Genomic DNA, 16,917 nt, shown 5'->3' on the forward strand with positions numbered 1-16,917 from the left:
AACTTTATTTAAAAAAAATTCTTTAGTTGTATTTTTCATTATATGAAATACATTTATTGATAACAGATTCTCCACAGTAAACGCAACAATGTTGTGCCGACTTACAAAATTGTTAATAATAAAAACAAATATGAATGTACTTTCTGATAAACACATATGCAATCAACAAATGAGTGGTGTATAATATAAATATAATACACAATATCCAATTATGGAAAGAAAGTACGACAATCTTAGAGGTTCACTTAAAAAAAATGGATGTTACGATTAGAAAAAGAATTTTAAAAAACCTTAGAAACTGAAAAAAACAATGGTTACAGGGATATTATAGTTAACAATTAGTATTAAAAAAACGTAGAAATTCACTGAAAAAAACTAAGGTTACAGGGACGTTGTAGTTAGGAAATAGAATTTTAAAAAACCTTAGAAATTCATGTGGGAGGGGCTGGAGTGGTGAAGGAGGGTGTATCCGAGAGTGTTGGAGAGTGCTCCTCACTTGGTGTGAGAGGGGCTGGGGTGGTGAAGGAGGGTGTCTTAGAGTCTTTATCACTTGGTGTGTGAGGGGCTTGGTTTGGAGAAGGAGGGCATTTACTGCTTTATAATTCACAGACATGAATAGTTCACTTATGTGTGAGTAATTCTTTGGATGGGTTTTCAGTAGGTTCTTTGTGAATGAAGCACACTTTGTGTCATGTTGTGTCCTTGTGTCTTCGTGTACATGTCTCTTTGATGTAGTGGCTTGAAGTAGTGCAGCTTAGTTACCTTGTGAAATGAGACATTGGGACCTTGCTCTCAGTTTGACTGTGATTCTCTTGATGCTGTGTTTGTTAGACAACATAAACATCAAAACTGAGCACTATGACTCTAAGCACACCACCAAGAGGTGTTTGCCTTAGTCCTGATAGCTCACAGTGCACCATCTGTACCCCTAACTAGGTACGGTAGAAGATGGAATGTGCAACCTGAGAACATGACAACTCCGACTCCGCAAGGAAATTGGGGTAACAGATCTAGAACCTTTTCGTTTGGTTACTCATGCATACCCAAAGAGATACAACAGAAATACTCAGAAAGGTGTTTCAATATTTATTGAAGCATTGTGATACTTGTATAAATAATGTATGCTGCAATAATCAATAGAAGGAAAGTGAATAACATGATCAGCATTACGAGAACGGTAAATAAGATAAACAGTTTAACCATTGTGCTGTTACAGAAAATATATGCTTGCATATAAGTACTGTATTATATTGTACTCCTACCTAGTGCTTCCTACGGTTCCTAGAGTAGGTGAATCTGCCAGAATCCCTGTAGGGTGATCGAACTTCCCTGTTACTTTTAGAGCAAGTGTCATCAAGTCTTGGTGGAGAGATGCTCTTCATCCCTCAAAGAAGGTAAACAGGAATTAGCTGAGTTGGAATTCTGGCATGTGGTGACCTCATAGTGTCAACGAAATGCTCCTCTGCCTAAACAAGGTAGTGATGTTGTTTATATAATAAACATCACCCATGTTGCCATGCCGAAGTCCCATTCAGGCTATCATTATCGATTGTACCCTGACAAATTAGTCACCGAGTGAACAACAATAAAAAACATTGTTTTGCACAGTGCACTTCACTTTTGTACAGAATATTCAAGGTTCTGATAATGTGCCTATGAAGAGTTGTAAATGTAAACAAAGTTATTTTGTGGCAGAATATCTGTGCAAGCGCTCAAGCAAAAAGCGTGTCAAGTGTCAAAGTTCAAGAAAAGATTTTAAGTTTAAAAGTGAGCATGCAAAATGGTGGTGTTCCTGCCCGGGCCTAAATGTGACCACATGACAAGGGCGGTTGTCCTCCGCTATGAGGTAGTTCTTTGTTGGTCTTCAATGCTCTCAGGCCCTTGGAATGCCCTCTTTTGTTGAAAGACTACCCAGGTGTGTGCTGTGGTTGCTGTTCTTCGGTGGCTGTGGATGGCGTGCCATGGTGTTTCATAATGCCCCCTTGAGTTACCAAGGGTGCTTAGGGTGGTTGTCCTCTGCCATGGGTCGGCTGCTTGTTGGGCCCCGATACCCTAAGGCTCTTAGGGGCATATTACCAAGGCAGGCGAAATGAAATTATCACCGCTTTTGCGGTCGTTTTCGGCCGCAAAGCGGTGATAATTTCATCGCCCTATTAGCAAGCTGTCGCTAACAGCAGTTAGAAACAGCTTTTAGGTGATAGTGACCGATTTGAGGCCCGCTTTGCATGTCAGCGATATTTATCGCTAATGACATGCAAAGTGGACGTACCCGACCTGTTAGCGACTGAAAGCAGTCACTAACATCGCTATCGCCTATTAGCAACGCAGGCGTAGCGATTAAAATATTCGCGCTAAGCGCGAATATCGCCAAATCCTAACGCCTGCTCAGACTACTTCTTAGCTTGTATATCCTATGGGAGGTGGATATTCAGGTTAAGTCCCTATTAGCGATAATGCCTGAATATCGTTGTATTTCCAGCGATATTCACGCATTGAGCCGCTATTGCCGTATATTTTATCGCTTTGGAGATAAATGTTGCTATTAGCACGTTATCTCTGCGATAAAATCCAGCGATGCGCGGTGATAAAAAAAATAGTCGCTAAGCTTATTTAGCGATAAATATCGCTAGTTGTTGATAATATGCCCCTTAGTGATTGACGCAGACTGTGAAGTGTGGTGGAAGGTTGGCTTGCAGGTTGAAGTCCTCGGGCTCCAGTCATTAGGATTAATGTAGTGATTAATTCCACGAGGGTGGTGCTTTATTGCTGGCGGTGGTTCTGTGAATGGAGTCAAGTGGTGTTGCGTGGTGTTGTGAGATTAGCTCCTATGTGTGTATGCACTGATGTTTATACAGTGTAGAGCTGAGTGGGAAGCAACGGAGCAGTGTACATTACCGAGCTGTGACACCAGACAATGCAGCCACATTAACAGCTACGATTTAATAATACTTAAAATACAATCAACCACAATACAAACAGCAGCATTATTCTAATGTGAAAACGTTATTTAAAAAAGCCAGATTTTCCACAATAAAATACACACTTCTCTTGCACCCAAGGCGGCCTGCCTTTCCCACAATTGCCTGGCGCTCGTCAGGGTTCAAACATGGCTAGCTGTGGCTAGCTGTGCTACTCACCTATCCTGCCTTGTTAGCAGGAAGTAAAGGACACTAGGCCTGGGCGGTACATTCCATTCCGCTCGCGTCATTTTCGGACTATGGGTAATTTTGCGTTCCGCAGAGAACGAGAAATTGCCCAAAATTCTGCTTTCCGCGACTTCGCAAAATATTTTGCTTGTTCGCGTTCTCAAATGCGTGTTTGCGAGACATTTCCCGCCGAGCATGCAAAAAGCGATTGCGAACAGTAAAAAAGCATTGCGAACAAGCAATTCTGCTTGTTTTCGGAATTTCTGCGTGTTCGCGGAGATTTTTTACCATTTCGTGGAGATTTGCGTAACACGATTACGCAAATTCTGCCCGCCGACACCCGGCACTCCGCGGGTTTAAAGTGCTCCCATCTCTCAGAAGTGATGCAGTGTTTCTCCTCTGTCTCAGCATCAGAGCAAGGTGACTACAGAGAGGACCGTCTTAAGACACTCCCTCGACACAGCTAACTCTTTTTTATTAGGTGCTCAACATGTCAGCTGGGGGAACTTCTTTTCATGGCTAGATCTTTTTCATAACACCTTCGGTTCCGGTCGACAATTTTCAAGCGTACATTTCTAAAAGGAAGTGTGGCGAGTTGCCACCGTTTTTAGGTGAACATTAAAGTTTATGTCCAATGTCTGTCTGGAAACATTGCCAAAGGCAAAGCTGCTTCTCAGTGGAAAGGTCGAGCGGGGCCTTCACTGGGTCCTGAAAGAGCTGAGATGAAGAGCTCCCCACAGGTCTGCAGAAGACGAGAGCTTTTGGGAAGGCAGTGCTGCCCTAGAGGCACCCCCACCTGCAGCTGTCTCACCCTAGAGACACCCCCACCTGCAGCTGTCTCACCCTAGAGACACCCCCACCTGCAGCTGTCTCACCCTAGAGACACCCCCACCTGCAGCTGTCTCACCCTAGAGACACCCCCACCTGCAGCTGTCTCACCCTAGAGACACCCCCACCTACAGCTGTCCCACCCTAGAGACACCCGCAAGTGTACAGCCTACACTCCCTCTTGAGACATCCAAGTGTACAGCTACCTTCCCCCCGAGACATGCAAGTGTGCAGCCTACTCCCTCTCTTGAGACATGCAAGTCTGCAGCTATCCTTCCTCACGAGACATGCAAGAGTGCAGCTACCCTTCCCCTGTGACATGCAAGTGTACAGCTACCCCCCTTGAGACCTGCAAGTGTACAGCTACCCCAGCTTGAGACCTGCAAGTGTACAGCTACCCCCCTTGAGACCTGCAAGTGTACAGCCTACTCCCTCTCTTGAGACATGCAAGTGTGCAGCTACTCCCCCTTTGAGACATGCATGTGTGCAGCTACTCCCCCTTTGAGACATGCATGTGTGCAGCTACTCCCTCTTTGAGACATGCATGTGTGCAGCTACTCCCCCTTTGAGACATGCATGTGTGCAGCTACTCCCTCTTTGAGACATGCATGTGTGCAGCTACTCCCCCTTTGAGACATGCATGTGTGCAGCTACTCCCTCTCTTGAGACATGCAAGTGTGCAGCTACTCCCTCTTTGAGACATGCAAGTGTGCAGCTACTTCCCCTTTGAGACATGCATGTGTGCAGCTACTCCCTCTTTGAGACATGCATGTGTGCAGCTACTCCCCCTTTGAGACATGCATGTGTGCAGCTACTCCATCTCTTGAGACATGCAAGTGTGCAGCTACTTCCCCTTTGAGACATGCATGTGTGCAGCTACTCCCTCTTTGAGACATGCATGTGTGCAGCTACTCCCCCTTTGAGACATGCATGTGTGCATCTACTCCCCCTTTGAGACATGCATGTGTGCAGCTACTCCCCCTTTGAGACATGCATGTGTGCAGCTACTCCCTCTTTGAGACATGCATGTGTGCAGCTACTCCCCCTTTGAGACATGCATGTGTGCAGCTACTCCCCCTTTGAGACATGCATGTGTGCAGCTACTCCCCCTTTGAGACATGCATGTGTGCAGCTACTCCCTCTTTGAGACATGCAAATGTGCAGCTACTCCCCCTTTGAGACATGCAGGTGTACAGCTACTCCCTCTTTGAGACATGCATGTGTGCAGCTACTCCCCCTTTGAGACATGCATGTGTGCAGCTACTCCCCTTTTGAGACATGCAAGTGTGCAGCTACTCCCCCTTTGAGACCTGCAAGTCTGCAGCTAAACCCCCTTTGAGACATGCAGGTGTACAGCCTACACTCCCTCGTGAGACATGCAAGTCTGCAGCTACCCTTCCCCTTGAGACATGCAAGTGTGCAGCTACTCCCCCTTTGAGACATGCAAGTGTGCAGCTACTCCCCCTTTGAGACATGCAGGTGTACAGCCTAGACTCCCTCGTGGGACATGCAAGTCTGCAGCTACCCTTCCCCTTGAGACATGCAAGTGTGCAGCTACTCCCCCTTTGAGACATGCAAGTGTGCAGCTACTCCCTCTTTGAGACATGCAAGTGTGCAGCTACTCCCCCTTTGAGACATGCATGTGTGCAGCTACTCCCCCTTTGAGACATGCATGTGTGCAGCTACTCCCCCTTTGAGACATGCATGTGTGCAGCTACTCCCCCTTTGAGACATGCATGTGTGCAGCTACTCCCCCTTTGAGACATGCATGTGTGCAGCTACTCCCCCTTTGAGACATGCAGGAGTACAGCCTACTCTCCCTCTTGAGACATGCAAGTGTGCAGCTACCCTTCCCCTTGAGACCTGCAAGTCTGCAGCTACTCCCCCTTTGAGACATGCAGGTGTACAGCCTACACTCCCTCGTGAGACATGCAAGTCTGCAGCTACCCTTCCCCTTGAGACATGCAAGTGTGCAGCTACTCCCCCTTTGAGACATGCAAGTGTGCAGCTACTCCCTCTTTGAGACATGCAAGTGTGCAGCTACTCCCCCTTTGAGACATGCAGGTGTACAGCCTACACTCCCTCGTGAGACATGCAAGTCTGCAGCTACCCTTCCCCTTGAGACATGCAAGTGTGCAGATACTCCCCCTTTGAGACATGCAGGAGTACAGCCTACTCTCCCTCTTGAGACATGCAAGTCTGCAGCTACCCTTCCCCTTGAGACATGCAAGTGTGCAGCTACTCCCCCTTTGAGACATGCAGGAGTACAGCCTACTCTCCCTCTTGAGACATGCAAGTGTGCAGCTACCCTTCCCCTTGAGACCTGCAAGTCTGCAGCTACTCCCCCTTTGAGACATGCAGGAGTACAGCCTACTCTACCTCTGAGACATGCAAATGTGCAGCTACCCTCCCCTTTGAAACAGGCAAGTGTGCAGCTAGCACTCACCTAGATAATGCAAGTCTGCAGCTAGTCATATCCTATATAATGCAAATATCCAGCCAGCCCTTTCAAAGATGCGTGCAAGTCTGGAGCCAGTCTTCTCTCTCTCACCTAATTACAAGCAAGCCTGTAGCCAGTTCTCATATAGATACATGGGAGCCTGAAGCCAGTCTTCACCTAGATACATACATGTTTGCAGCCAGTCCTTTCGCATCTAGTTACATACATGTCTGCAGCCTGTCCTCACCATTTGTTTTCTGTTTGACAAAAACTGCCCATTCAACACCTCTCCCTTGTAAACAACCCATGTGAAAGCTGCTTGGGACCAGACGTGTGCTGCCCGACACCTTCTGCCAACCTTATGCACGGACCATCAAGGTGCAAGCCAGATGGGCAGAAAACCTCCTGCATTCCGGGTGACCCAGGCAGCTTTTAAGCAAGACGCATTGATTACCCATCCCTAGATGATCATTGGACTTCTAATGGGGTTGATGCTTCACAGATGAGCTGAAATAGTGTTCACATGACACGATCAATGCCCAAACCATACGGATTGCTTTTCAATTCAGAGTTTGGGCTTTTCTCAATGGTCGATACTTCTACTGACCATTCCTAGTGGAGAGAGTATTCCGAACGCAGCATCTGTGGTCATTGACTCTGTCTTTGACTGCTGTTATTTCGGGAGAACGACTGACCAACTTCAAGTTTCAATAAAAAGTCTTTGGCCATCATGGGATGTGTGAAACAAAAGGCTAACCTCACTCACATCCTTGGCCATGTGTGAAACAAAAGGCTAACCTCACTCACATCCTTGACCATGTGTGAAACAAGAGGCGAACTGTACTCACGCCCTTGGCCGTGTGGAAACAAGAGGCGAACCTCACTCACATCCTTGGCCATGTGTGAAACAAGAGGTGAACTGTACTCACGTCGTTGGCCATGTGTGAAACAAAAGGCTAACTTCAGTCATGTCCCTGTCCATGTGTGAAACAAGAGGCGAACCTCACTCACGTACTTGGCATTGTGTGAGACAAGAGGCGAACCTCACTCACATCCTTGACTGTGTGTGAAACAAGAGGCGAACCTTGTCACGTTCTTGGCCATGTGTGAGACAAGAGGTGAACCTCCCCCACGTCCTTGGCCATGTGTGAGACAAGAGGCGAACCTCACTCACGTCCTTGGCCGTGTGTGAGACAAGAGGCGAACCTCCCCCACGTCCTTGGTCATGTGTGAGACAAGAGGCAAACCTCACTCACGTCCTTGGCCGTGTGTGAGACAAGAGGCGAACCTCACTCACGTCCTTGGCCGTGTGTGAGACAAGAGGCGAACCTCACTCACGTCCTTGGCCGTGTGTGAGACAAGAGGCGAACCTCCCCCACGACCTTGGTCATGTGTGAGACAAGAGGCGAACCTCACTCACGTCCTTGGCCGTGTGTGAAACAAGAGGCGAACCGTACTCACGCCCTTGCCGTGTGTGAGACAAGAGGCGAACCTCACTCACGTCCTTGGCCGTGTGTGAAACAAGAGGCGAACCGTACTCACTTCCTTGGCCGTGTGTGAGGCAAGAGGCGAACCGCACTCACGTCATTGGCCGTGTGTGTGACAAGAGGCAAACCTCACTCAAGTCCTTGGCCGTGTGTGAGACAAGAGGCGAACCTCATTCACGTGCTTGGCCGTGTGTAAGATAAGAGGCGAACCGTACTCACGTCCTTGGCCGTGTGTGAGACAAGAGGCGAACCTCATTCACATCCTTGGCCGTGTGTGTGACAAGAGGCGAACCTCACTCACATCCTTGGCCATGTGTGAAACAGGAGGGTACCTCACTCACATCCTTGGCTGTGTGTGAGACAAGAGGCTAACCTCACTCACATCCTTGGCCATGTGTGAAACAAGAGGCTAACATCACTCACATCCTTGGCCGTATGTGAAACAAGAGGCGAATCACGCTCACATCCTTGGCCCTGTGTGAAACAAGAGGCTAACCTCACTCACATCCTTGGCCCTGTGTGAAACAAGAGGCTAACATCACTCACATCCTTGGCCGTATGTGAAACAAGAGGCGAACCACGCTCACATCCTTGGCCCTGTGTGAAACAAGAGGCTAACATCACTCACATCCTTGGCCGTATGTGAAACAAGAGGCGAACCACGCTCACATCCTTGGCCCTGTGTGAAACAAGAGGCTAACCTCACTCACATCCTTGGCCATGTGTGAAACAAGAGGCGAACCTCACTCACATCCTTGGCCGTGTGCGAAACAAGAGGCTAACCTCACTCACATCCTTGGCCATGTGTGAAACAAGAGGCGAACCTCACTCACATGGCCTCAACTTGCTGTAAATTGAAAAGTTGCTGGTCAGAAACCTTTTTACCAAATTTTAAAGTTGGCGTTCAGACTTTACTTTCTGTTTTTATACTGAACAGAGGATTTTTCATTTATGTTCCTGTTCTTTGATGGACCCCTCTCGTGCATTTTTGTCCTTTTGCCATTGTTCTTCTGTTTACACAGTGAAATGTATGCTGTAATCATTGTGTTCATGTAACCTTGTGAGCACCATTTGTGTATTGTATGTTAGAGTTTTGTATCTCTTATGAATATAACAGGTCATTTCTCTTACAACTTGTTACGGGTACCTTTTTTTATTGATTGTTGTCTTTTATATGTGAAGTTACAGTGTTTGTGTTGCTAATAAATAGATCCCTTGAACCACTGTTGCTAGTCTAGTATTACAGACGTGGGTGCAGAGGCGAAGAAGCTGTGAGGGGCGCACTGTGGCACAATCTCATTGCGCCACCTGATATCAGCGCTCTGGACAGAAGAAAGGGGTCCTATGGACCCCCAAACATCTTCTTGCAGATTAATGCAGTCCCTCAATGCACCCCACTGCAAGGGGATCTCTAATCAATATTAAAAGTGCATTCAGGTTGCCGCCTGCACAGTGAAACACAGTGCGGCTTCAAAGCAGCCGCTCTGTGTTTCACCTGAATGCGCTGCCCCAGGACAGCGCGTCCAATGTAATAGGGTGCACTTTCCCTGTGTTTGCCCGGCGCACCTGGTCACTACTATAAACCTTCAAATAGCAGTTACTGTAGGTGCATATTTTAGAAAGCACAACTTTGGCAAATACTGGTGAATTCATTTTTTGCCATTAAATTATGGAGTGACATTTTTGAAAGTTTCTTATCAGTTTGCTAAGAAGCAGTGATAATCCAGCCATTAAATATCCTGTCCAGTAATGTTTTTGCACAAAAACATTGGGCATGTTCAAGAACCTATCCCTGGTGACAGCTTCAATGGTACCAAGAACTATCTTACTCAGAAACTGACATCATCGCCAATGATTTCCATTGATAACTTCTTGTTGCATCTGTTTACCATATCTCTTATCTCTGCATCTCTATCAGGATTATTCAAGAATGCTTAATCGTTGTTTTATTTCTGCATCCACTTGTTGCTCACCAAACTTCATCAAACACCTCGGGCCGATTCAAAGAACTAACTTAAGATAAACTCATAAACTTACTACTTTTGGTATTCACAGAAGGCATTTAGTAGTAGTAAAGTTAGGATTTTGTCTTAAATTAGGATTTTTTCTTAAATTAGGATTTTATCTTAAATTAAATTTAAGGCAAACTTAAGTTAAATTTAAGTTTAATTTAAGACAAAATCCTAACTTAAGACAAAATCCTAACAAGACAAAATCCTAACTTAAGACAAAATCCTAATGTAAGACAAAATCCTAATTTAAGACAAAATCTTGATTTAGGACAAAATCCTAATTTAAGACAAAATCCTAACAAGACAAAATCCTAATTTAAGACAAAATCCTAACAAGACAAAATCCTAATTTAAGACAAAATCCTAACTCAATACTACTAAATGTCTTCTGTGAATCCCAAAAGTTGTAAATTCATGGTTTTGTCTTAAATTAGTTCTGTGAATGGGCCCCCTCATTTTTGTTATATTGCTTATGCATTCTCAAACATATTTCCATATGCTAGTTTTACCTAACATGTGCCTGTGCACTGGTTTTCCCTACAATATTCCTATACATTGGTTTTCCTTAATGTGTTCCTATGTACTGCTTTTCCCTACAGTAGTCCTCAGCACTGATTTTGTACCTATCTACAGCACTACAATAAGAAGGACTACCTGCTATGTCATTAACCCGTTGGCTGCTGCCGTCGGCCATTGGCCGACGGCAGCACTACCTCGCCGGTGCTGCCTTCGGCCAATGGCCGACGCGACCGCGCCCGTTTTTTAAAACGGCCGCACTGCCGCAAAAAAGCGGAAGCAGGCAACGGGTTAAACACAAAGACACAATAAAAATTGTCCACGCCCCAATTTACTATAGAGTAAAGGTTGTTCTCTGTTACATCAGGAGGGATACCTTGATCCTGTAACAGTCCTGTGATGCTGACGGAGGAATTTCCTGCGCTCCAACTCGGTCCAGGTGATTCTGTGGAAGTTTACTTATTGTAGCGCGTGGACCACATGCAAACCATGTCCGGGTCTGTAGCTTCTCGCGCCATGGAGGGATGTCTTGATCCTGTGATGGCCTGTGATGCTGGAATCAGGACATTTACTTGGATGGCAGCAGTGACCTAGTCTGACCAGTGGTAGTTAGTAGGTGAGGGCGCATCGGGTCAGTAGAATGTCCCTAGCTAAGCAGGTTGGTTTACTTAGGTTAATCCTCATCGTCTGGTCTAGATGTTCGTCTGTCAGGTTAGGAACGAGTGGGTTAAGACCCTAAAAGAACTGAAACTGTGAGACAAATTGTGCATCTTGTGTGGTGGGGAGGCATAAATAGCAAAATCCTTAAGTCAGTGAATGTGTTCACTCTCTATTGTTGATAACAGTTCAGCTGAATGGCTGGCAGTCTTCAGGTGCTTGCTGTGGTAGCTACAACATTAAGTAATAAAAAATGCAAACAATTCTAGTACCTGGGTAGGACTTCCAGTGAAGATTTCAGGTTGGCTGTGTGGAACTGAGATGTTTTTATTGTCTCTCGGATATGCTGCCACCCGCGCTCCGTCTTGTCGATCCTATCCCAACTCGTGATTACATCTCTGAAGGGAAGCGATGTGTTCAACCTAAAGTCAATATTAGATGCAACCAAGTACCTGTGAGAAAATGCAGTTACAGTCCAGCAATGAAGTACTGCAGACCTGGCATGAATAACAGCTTTCAGGGAAATGTTGTAGCCAGAGATGTGTTGGGCTATGACATATCCCACATTGTGTAGTTTCTTTTAATACAAAACATTTGTGTTAAATAAGCCGTCTACAGCTCAGACAGATTTGCTGAGCTAGAACATTATTAAACAAGCAGCGATGCAGGGGGAGTTGGGACCTCAGAGGGCTGGTGAGGTTGGGCAAGCAGTGTTGTGGGAGAGGTTGAGGGGCACAGCTCAAGGAGATTAAGCGATGTGCGCCAAAGCGGAAACATTGAAGATGGGAAAACAGGGAAACATTGTTTACAATGCAGGCATTACATCGCGATGCCATTACATTGCAGTTTTTACGATGCAGGTTGTTACAACGACTTGGGCTGGATGGCGCTCTAGGACAAGGAATAGTATAATTTACTATCCAACACCTTCCCTACTGTATGTAGACTGGAGTTGGAATAGTAAATTATACTACTCCTAAGTCCAGCGCCCTCGAACGCAAGTCGTTGTAACGACTTGTGTTGTAAAAACCGCAATGTAATGTATTGTGATGTAAATGTATGCGTTGTAACGTCATACATCCGGATAACAGTGACACGAACAGGAATCAATGAAAAAATGTGTCCCCCAAATGAACACGTAAATACAGAAGCGTAATGTTAACAGTAGTTGGGCGGTGCTCCATGGAAGGAAATCAAACCCAAAAAGGAGGACCAAAGAGAAAGGATTAACCACTAGCAGGGAAGCTTTTCGGAACAACTATCGAAGGGACAAATAAAAAGACAATGGGCGGGCTCTAAGTCCACAGAGTGAATACAGCATGTCTTGAATAGACCGCACATGTGCTGCCTATTTTCGACCTAATTAGTATGGGTTGCTTGCACATTGCATTTCTGTGGTAAATACAACCGTATTGTTTGTTTAAATATTGAAATCATGCTCTGGGCCCATCAAAGCTTCTCATGCAGAGGATGTTGGTGCTGACATAATTAACCCTCTGCGTCCATCTGTTGAAGGCTGCTGCCAGTGTCCTAGGGGGCAGAGGTGCAAACTCTGCCCCACAAGGTGAGGGTCACCTAGCCTTGGTCGAACAATCAAATTGCTCAGTTAGGCTCACAGACAGCCGCATGGCATGTTCAACTTTTAATCAGGCTTTTGATTTGGACACAGCTGGAAGAGAAAATTAGAAAGCCCTCTCACCACCAGCAGGTTGCTGCTCTGAACAGAACGCAGACAATATGCTGCACTGCTAAAGCGTGCCGCAGTATTGGAAAATTACACCAGGGAAAATTGAAAATATTTCATAGGGTCGGTGCGTCCTAGATACAGGTCAGAAATGGATGTATGACGTTACAACGCATACTTTTACAACGCCTACCTTTACAACGCATTTTTTACACCGCAACATCCATTACAACGCACACCATTACAACGCATGCCATTACAACGAATTCTTTGAAACTACCTTTACAACGCATTCCACTACAACGCATACTACATTTACAACGCATACCATTACAACGCATTACATTGCATTGCATGTAAGGTAAGTGTTGGATAGTGTAGGGGTAAAAATTACTATTCTAACTCCAGGGGGTGCAACAGTAGGGTAAGTGTTGGATAGTGTAGGGGTAAAAATTACTATTCTAACGCCAGGGGGTGCAACAGTAGGGTAAGTGTTGGATAGTGTAGGGGTAAAAATTACTATTCTAACTCCAGGGGGTGCAACAGTAGGGTAAGTGTTGGATAGTGTAAGGGTATAATATGTTGTAATGCTATGCGTTGTAATGGTATGCGTTGTAATGACTGCATTGTAATGGTATGCGTTGTAGTGGTGTGCGTTGTAGTGTCATGCGTTGTAATGACTGCGTTGTAAATGCATGCGTTGTAATGGATGTTGCGTTGTAAAAGTTTCGTTGTAATGGTAGTGCGTTGTAAAAGTTGCGTTGTAAAGGTTGTATACCGTCAGAAATAGCTGCTGGAACCTGGATCCGGAGAGATGCCGCTCATATTCCGCACTGCCTCTTGTGACAACATAGGGCCTGATTCACAAACGTAAGCTCAGACCAAAAGTCTAAGTTTAGACCTAAAATCAAACTTTATTAGTAGAAAAGTTAGATTGTTGGTCTAAGTTTTGACTAAAAGACTAACTTCACTAGTAGTAACGTTAAATTTTAGGTCTAAAATTAGACTTAAGTTCTAAATATAGGGCCTGATTCACAAAGGTAAACTGAGACGAAAGTCTAACTTTACGACTTTTGGTATTCACAAAGGGCATTTACGAGTAGTAAAGTTAGACTTTTGTCGCAGTTTAACTTAAGTTTTGGTCTCGGTCAGACTTATGACCAAAACTTAAGTTAAACTGAGACAAAAGTCTAACTTTAAGAATGTTTGTGAATACCGAAAGTCATAAAGTTAGACCTTTTTGAATGGGGCCGAAAGACCTTTGGTTTGAGTTTATCTTTGTAAATCGGACGCACAGTATCATTGTTTGCGCTGCGGCCTGGTCCCTACTCTTCTCCCGTATATTTTCGAAGCCCTTCGTCTGCAGCCCTGAAGTGAATATGTAAAGCAATGCTGTCTCGCTGGCAAAGCCAGGTGGGTTTTCATGAGTGTTGGAAACAGTTCTGTTTCCTTGAGAGACATGCCAACTGTTGAGCACCTCCAAACAATGCCTCAAAATAAGCACTGCCACAGAACAGGTAGCAACAGTAGATGCAAAGCTGACTTCCCTCGCACACAGCACACATGCAGACTGACAGCAGCAGAAGTGCAAGGTTCCCTGACATGCAGGACAGGTAGAGGCAGGACAAGAGCGATGCAAGTTTCCATCTGTCATAAAAAGATGTACACATTATATTTATATGCAAAGAATAGGTAGAGCACAGACAGCAGCAGTGCAAGCTTCACTCACATGAAGGGAACAGGCACAACACCGGCAGAGACAGTGGAAGCTTTCACCACCCACAAAACAGCCACAGCATGGAGCAGAGCAGCAGAGGCCACTCCGTTGCCGCCGCTAGGCTCTGGAATTCCCTTCCCTCCTCAACTGCGGGACAAGTGTCTCCCTCTCTCTTCCGCAAGGATCTAAAGTCCTGGTGCTTTACCAGTCCTCCAGGTTGAGCTCTACGTATATTTCCGCCTGATGGCCCTTTCTGCAGCGCCTTATTGCCTTCGATCTAAGTTTGCGCTTTACAAAGCTAATATTCATTCATTCATTCTTGGAGTGCACCAAAGTAAACCTCATTCGAGAGCCCATGTCCTCTCCGAAGCCTCAGCAATGGCCGGGAAAGGATGTCCAGGAATAATAATAATAATACTGAAATGTATTAAGCGCGACAGCTACCCCCACACATGGGTGTCCTGGTGCTAAAAACATCAGGTGAGAATGCGTCCAAGAGGTAGAAAACGGGGTAGGAAGCGAGCATGCGCCAGGCTTGGCGCCAGCCGCTGCCCTTTTGTCCACCACAGTAGACCTTGTCCGGCTTCCCAGACTGAGCGGTTTGTTGAAGGTAATGAATGTGATTTAGCAGATCTTGAGGGTGCATTCAGCTCACCAGAGGAGCCAATGTAGGCTGGACCGCGGGGGGTGATTTGATCACGCTTTCGGCATTGATTTTCCTTGACCTTCTACTGGCGTATCACACAGTCAACCGTGATATCCTGATCAGAACACTGAATCGATCGATGCTACCCGGAGATACTGCCCTATATGGATCTAATCTTTAGTGAGTGTGGCCAGCAATTAAGTGGCAAATAGTCTGAGTGTGATACTCACAAGATCCTTCGTGCCACCTCATACGGGTGAAGCAAGTGCACGCGAGCTGTGTACGTTGATGTGCCCCTAATCTTTATTTAAGGAGAAACTTTCTTCTAAAAAATGACTGTGTAATTTTCTCAACCTTTACTTCTAGAACTCCTCACACCACCGTCCAAAAGGGTGGTGGCTCCAAAAAGGTTCCACGTGAAGACAGTACTGCTGGTCAGAAAGGTGGTAAAGTAACCAACTTCTGTTGTAGGGGCAGTACAATTCGGAATGTAATACATCCCTTCTCTTAAATCAAAAATTTGGAATATCTAACTCATCACTCTTCCTAAATTCACTTAGACCTCTCTAAATTACATTTACCTTTACCAAAAAAAACTAGGTAACATTATTATCAGTATGTTCCCTCTTTTAGCATAACTACATTTTACTTTGTGCTGGGTGTCATGTAGCTCCTTTCACTTCTTCAGTTCTAACAGATTTTTTGTTATTAAAACCCATGATATTTCCTTTTGGTAAAAGTGGCTCCATGGATGTTTCTTTTTCATCACAATGGGCATACTTATGAAACAAGATGACCACCTCTATGAAGACAAAATGGACTACTGCCAGTGAAGGTATGGCAGAATATTCTAGATGGCCATCAATTGTCTCTCACTGTGCTTGCCCATGGGACATTGGTACGCGCAGCCAATTTCACAGTATCATTCAGGTACCAGTTAAATCGCTCAACCTGCCCATTACATTGCGGGTGATACAGTGGTGTAGTAATGGGATTGATGTTCTTTGTTTTAAGGAAATTCTTCATTTCATTAGAAACCATTTTGCGACATTTTCTTTAAGGAATGTTCAGGAAATACCTCATTGCTGAATACTTCGGATAAGAAGTTGATGCCAGATTTGATTGTATAATTTCCACAAATTTGACCTCATGCTACTTAAGATGATATTAATTTATAATCAAAGCAAACTTAATGAGTGGGAAATATTTTGAGTAGCCAAAATGTCCAGTGAGAAAAGGAGAGATTCCCTTGAACGGAATTAAATATATAAAACTTTAAGGTAGAAAACAATTACAAAATTCACGTATGTAAAAAAACACCAACATTTATTGATTATACAATTGTTAAAAAAAGTGGACAATTTGGGAACCACTTGACACAAAATATTTTTTTAAAAAGGGAAGGGAAAAAACTTAAAAACGATTGACATTCAATATTGACCAGCAAGATTGATACATAAAGACAGAAAACAGTAAGACATTAACTCGTACAATACTAAATGTATATTCAAACTCTATTTCTGACATCAATGTTAAGCACACCCACAATGTCCAGGGCTTACCTCTGCCGGCTGTTTCCCAGGTCATTGAACAGAGTGCATTAGAGGGACAGAAGAGGAAGAATGTTTGCCACTTGTGGCACATCCATCACATTGCCTGGCCTAAGCATCAGCTTCAGTGTCCATGTTAGGCCACCACTCTTCTCTTCTCAATAGACATTTTAATGGAGACATGCCCATGATGCCACTCTTTCAGAATAGTTGGTCTTATACCTTGTGGAGCGC

This window comes from Lissotriton helveticus, chromosome 7, assembly GCF_964261635.1.
Source record: "Lissotriton helveticus chromosome 7, aLisHel1.1, whole genome shotgun sequence".
In the NCBI taxonomy this organism is placed as follows: domain Eukaryota; kingdom Metazoa; phylum Chordata; class Amphibia; order Caudata; family Salamandridae; genus Lissotriton; species Lissotriton helveticus.